This window comes from Copadichromis virginalis, linkage group LG9, assembly GCF_057382275.1.
Source record: "Copadichromis virginalis isolate Kocher_CV1m ecotype Utaka linkage group LG9, C_Virginalis_male_GT1.1, whole genome shotgun sequence".
Taxonomy (NCBI): Eukaryota; Metazoa; Chordata; class Actinopteri; order Cichliformes; family Cichlidae; genus Copadichromis; species Copadichromis virginalis.
In genome coordinates, this window is record NC_140626.1 from 32,399,217 (window position 1) to 32,405,266 (window position 6,050).

General features: G+C 37.6%; 1 pseudogene; it reads right to left on the minus strand.

Moving 5' to 3' along the window:
- Nucleotides 1–2,216: 2,216 nt before the first annotated feature.
- Nucleotides 2,217–4,469, minus strand: LOC146702275 (uncharacterized; annotated as a pseudogene).
- Nucleotides 4,470–6,050: the final 1,581 nt, after the last annotated feature.

Below are 6,050 nucleotides of genomic sequence, written 5' to 3' on the forward strand. Positions count from 1 at the left end.
AGAAACACTGCGGTGAATCAAACACTCTCCCTCTACAGTCTGACCTCACACAGCTTTATCACCTTTAGTTTTTCTAGGTCCATTCAAGTAATGACATGATCCAAATTTTTGTTATGAGATGCCCAACGCTGACACTGGTTGAGCTTCTGTGTAGATCTTTTGAACGACTGCTCCGAGGTGTGGTTCAAAACTCCCAAGTCACGTGACAATGGCTAATAGCGGTTTTGCATGTTTTATCCCAGCTTCAACACCTGGCTTACCTGCTGCTCCAGGCAGCAAATCAGTTATTTGGGTTGGAACTTGTTATTACTGAAATGCTATACTTACTTTTATCACAAGCAGGCTCATTCGCAAGTATAAAACTATGCAATACCCCTTGTTGTTAATACTTTTGCTATGGATTGTGAAGACCAGTATAGGCTAATTTTACACATTTTGCTGCATCTGTTTTTAGTTTCTTTTTACGGTTGTCTCTCAATTTTTCAGCTGTATCTTTCCTTCACTTCTTCCACCCTATATCTTTTTACAAGCTGCGTGAGCGCACAGCTAAGGTAGGGGAGGGGCTGGTCGCATTAAGAGGTTTGATTGGGCAATCCAGTGTCAATACTGAAAATGAGGTGTGTCAATGCTTGTATGGCTGGTGCGCAGCGGCCTTTTAGGCTGCACTGCCGGATCAAAAGAGTGACGGTCCATCCTGTAATTTATGACAGATTCCAATCCAGTCCTATCCATGTAAATTCTCTTCCAGTTAATTCAGTCCTGGTCTGTTTTACTTGACAAATCGCTAAATTCATCTGCAGCAACAACTTGGGGTTTGTTTGTGACCTCCACCTGTGGAGATGAGCTCACAGTGTGGGAGATGAAGCTGACACACAGACTGCTGCTGACATTTGATGTCAAACAGGGGTCCTGCAGGCTTCTTGTGGTGTTGGGCCAGCAGCCTCCTGTTCCAAGGGACAGTCCTGTAAACCACGTCTCCTTCTGCCTTCATAACAAACACCAGGCCGGTCACACTGCACTGGTACAGGCCTGCACTGGAGCACTGGAACAGGTAGTTTTCATCATCAGAGTCATCAGCAGCGATGTCAAGGATAACTTCATATTTTTATTTTCAAACATGTGTTTTCAGTTTGTAAATGTGAATATTTATTGAACCATGGTCATGGTGAACGTTTAAAAACATTAACAGTGAAGTCAGGTCAGGTCCGTGAAATGTTTAACCATGCACTGCATTTGAAATGTGCCCCATAATAAATAAATTCCTTTTGTCGTGCAAAACTGTTAACAGATAGAAACCTCGTTTGTAGTGAAATGAAACTGACTGTTAAAATCAAAACTGGGCACTAAAGTGAAAGAGCCACATAGATGGACATTCGTGGTGGAAACTAGACAATGGCCAGTCTGCATATGAGAGCAGTGATGACTTGAGTGTTGTGTGGTTAAAGTTGCAAGTTTTTTTTATGCAATCTTGTATTTCACATTAACAATTCTGATAAAAGCTGTTTCAAATTATGAAGATAAAATGTGGTTTGTGTTTGCATTTTTTTACTCACTACATCCAGTCAAAGAAAATCTCAGATTAAACTAAAGATATTATTATTATATTTTAATTGTTACTGTCAGAATTAATAATTTAAGGTTGTCATTTATGCTTAGAAATATTTAATCATTTGTATGCTGATAAAAATTTTATCCTTATTAGGTCTGATGAGGTTCTGTGTGCACTTCTGTACCATGAGATGAGAGGAAGCAGCCTCGACGTTATAATTTCCATTATAGCTGCAGAGACCCGACTGTCTTGTTCGTTATCTCAAAGTGCACACACTTTTTCACACCTTTAAATGTTCTTTGAGACATGACCTACTGCAAGTTCTTGTTTGTTTTGTATAGTTTAGCAAGACGCTTACTTCTGCTTTTCTGCATACAGTTTAAGTTCATTGATAGGTCGTATGTCTATGTATAGTATGGCTGGAAACACACACACGCACACAATACAGACACTGATGTTGTTTAAGAATGTCACGTGTATGTGTAATTGCATATTCATGAATGATTGCTTGCTGACAATAAAAAGGGCTCTAGCGAAGGAATCAGTTGAAGTTGGTCGAGTTCAGGTGAAGGAATCTTTTCCTCGACTTTGGCTGACAAAGAGCTCTGTCTAGTCTTGTTTTGTCGTGCAGTTAGTGGTCTCGTGTTCCAGCGGGCTTTGTGCCATGTAACATTAATATTAATAGCCAGTTTCAGTCTAGAGAAAAAAGCTGGATTCAACTTTGCTTAAAGATCAAAAAGAGCTGGAGCAGTCCTATTTCGATCAAACTAAGATGTTGAGGTTTGTAAGTGAAGCCTGAAGACAAATTCAGCAAAATTTACCAAATGCCTCAAATCAGCCCAGTGTACTCACAGAAGAAGGAGTCAAGTTCACACAGAGACTCAATCATCTGTGAAGTAGCACGTTCACCTTTGTTCCTCACAGTGTCGATAACAAAACGAGCTCTGTCTCTTCTGTTTTGTATTACAATTGCTTCCTCCCTCTCAGCATCAGTTATCACTTTTTTCTCCAGCAGTTTGTCCATCAGACTGCTGAGAACAGGTCCTGATATCCCTTTAATAATGGAGCTCCGTACATTTAACAGCTTCTCATTTGGAGGGAGACTCAATGTTCTCACTCTGTTGGGCAAAAGACAAACCTCACTTTTCCAGACACAGCTGGAGCTGCTCTGGTGTGTCAGACTCAGGTTAACATCTTTAATGACTCTGTTGAAAATCACCTGGAATGATGCAACTGAGCTGTTAAAACACTCTCCATGAAACTCTGCTTCATTTGGTTGAACTACAATCAGGTCATCATCAGGAGCAGTGGACAGAGTGTAAACCTGCTTTGGAAACAGACTACATCTTAAGGGTATGTCTATATACATCTCTTCACCAATTAATTTACTCCTGGTGTGCTTAACATGACGAATCACTACAGTCCTCGGCACCAACAGCACACTGAGGACAGACCTGGGATGAGGATCAACTGGAGGTTTGTAGAAGAGCAGAATCAACGCTCGGACTGGGTCAGAGAGTCTTCCTCACTAACATTACCGAAAGCAGTAAACCCTGTGATGTTTACAACAACGTGACTTTGTAACAACGTGACTTTGTAACAACGTGACGCAGCTTCCTGTGTATGTAAATGTTTCTGAAAACCTTTTTATTTTTTAAATGAGAATGTAAGTGTATTAAGCAAAAAATCAGAAAAGTGGAAAACAAGAAAGCTTTTGATCAATAACATGATTTTACTCAACAGCACAACATTTTGACTTTTTATTTGTTTCGTTCATCATGAGTCACCTAAAAAATGTAGCTTTTATCTTCAGTCTTCCATTTTAAAATCTGATGTTCCTGTTCTGCTTCTTTGTTAATCTATAATCTAATCTATAATTCTTGAAATGTTGAAATAAAATGAGGAAAAATAATTTGAAATGTTGATGAATGTTTTTGGTCTTTTATTATTATTTTTCCTCTTTAAACGAAAACGAGAAACTACAAAAAGTTTGTGATGTAGATGATGTAGCAGGACCGTGTCCATCAACTGGGCTTCAAATGAACAGAAGAAAATCCTAATGATTGAATTTGGACATGTGTAGCTGAGAAATCAAATCAAGGTTTATTCAGAGAAGACCAGAGGATATCTGATTTTAAGTATGGAGAATTTAAAAATATTTGTGGAGAGCAAGAATCACAAGTATAGGTTTTTTGGTTTTTAAAATACAGGTGTACACACGGGTGCTCACACACACAAACTACACCCTTTTTGGCTCCTACCTCAAAGCACACTGTGCGCTGTTGATATTACATACTGCACAATAATGTTTAATATTTAGTATTTACTGTTATATTCCCATAGATCATCATGATGTTGTTTATTCTATTACTCTTGTTCTCTTCTGCTTGTTTTCTTTTTTCTTTATCAACAGGTGATCCAGGTGATTGATATATGTATTTTTGTCTGCTTATTTAGTTGGTTTTTGTTTTTTGCCCTTTATCCCCATCCCTCTTGTCCGCTGTTTTTCCCCCCTCTTCCTTTCTCCCTTTTCTTTTCCTCATTCAAGTCTGTCCCGTATCTAGCAAGTGAAAATAAATAAATAAATAAAATAAACAATAAAAGGTGAATCAAATAGACCATTACGCCAATATATATATATATATATATATGAAGTCATTCTTTTTTGAACAAAACTCAAAACAGACCATAATAATCTTTCAGTCATTTCTACCCTCACTTAATTTCCTTTCGCTGCTCAGCTCTCACAAAGTGGCTCAGTTATGCTCCAATCGCTCCATATTGTGGCCAATCACATGCGAGGATATAGGATAATATCATTATGTGAAAAACAGAGAGGGTAAGAGACGCGACAGTCAAGTGGAGCATCCGTCTGTCCTCTCAGTAAGTGAGTGAGACAGTAGACAGTTTAGTACCACATAGTGATTCACAAGTGTTTCTAAAGGCAGACATTAGAGTCAGCTGCTTGATTTTATACAACTCTAACTGAAAACACAATTTCAATGTGTCAGAGAAGACATGCACTATAGTGCATGTCTTATGGTTTCACCTCCCAAAACTCAGTTTCTACCGAGATTGGAAGTCAGATGGCTCTATCTCTATCCAACTTACAAAACACACAAAAAAGTTCATTACATTTTCTTTGTAATCATTTTTATTACAGATAGATAGAGATAGTGCGATCTTTAGGTTTGTGTCCATCATCAGGTGTAATGCTGAAATGTGAAAATAAATTGCAGATCATATAAAAAAAAAGGAATAATCGTTTTATTTATTTATTTTTTATATACTTAATGTGGTTGAGTGGACATCAGTAGCTGTGCACGATTATTCAGCAGAAGTGTGTCAGGATGGCCAAGCGGCTTATTGTGCTGCGTTCAGGTTGCAGTTTTCCCTGGGTGTGCGGGTTCAAATCCCACTAACAACATTGAATATTTGCTCTTATTGTCAAATTCCTGGCCTGGAATAAGTCCACCCTTACCGAGAGTGAAACTGTTCCAGTACATGAAATACTTCACTTAAAGGAAAACTGGACAAGATGAACACTTGTTTCCATTTGCCATGTGATGTACAAAGATGGCAAAAAGCAGAAAAAAATTAGAAATCCTCATCAAGTAATCTGATTACTATCTGTCTGCACAGAAAATCTGCTGGAGCTCAAAATGTACATGACTTAGTTTAAAGTGAGTGATTCCCTCAGGTAGACTGGAACTTAGAGTTCCCCCACGAGTCTAAGCTCAGAGCTTAAATAATGTCACTGCAATGGAGCGAGAAAGGCAGCAATGTTACATCACACATTTCTGATAGTGAATCTGATACTAAAATATCAGAACATAAGTCTTCTCAAAGAGCTGTTTACCACGCAAACTGTTTGATAACTCAGGGGTTTTATGTAAGACATATAATATTTTGTGTAAACAGAAACATGATGCAGCTTCCTGTGTACGTAAAAGTTTCTGAAATATTTATATTGTTTATATGAGAATTTAAATGAATTGAGTGAAATATCCGAAAAGTGGAGAACACGAAAGCGTTTCACCAGCAATATGATTATACGTAACAGCAGACGTCATGGTTTTTCTTTCAGTTTCATTCATACGTCACATGATTACAATTTTGTTTTTATTTTCACTGTGAAAAAAGAGGAAAATATATGTTAATATTGTGCTTCTTTATTTTCTGTTATTTTCTCAAACGAAATGATAAAAGTGTTTGTAGAACTTTTATTATTTTTTGTTTGTTCTTATTCATGGAACAAAAAAACCTGTCAAACTCCAAAAACGCGTCATGTTGGCGATGATGGCGATGGTAGGAACATATGTTTAAGTTTACACTAAACAGAAACTTTTCACAATAACTGACTTGTACATGGGATAAAGATGGATGATTAAAAATAACTTTTTTTCCTGAAGGCCTTTATTATTATTCTTTACTATTTTCAACAAACCTTAAAGAGCAAAGTTGGAGTCATAACTTGGACAAGTGCAGCTGGGAAATCAAG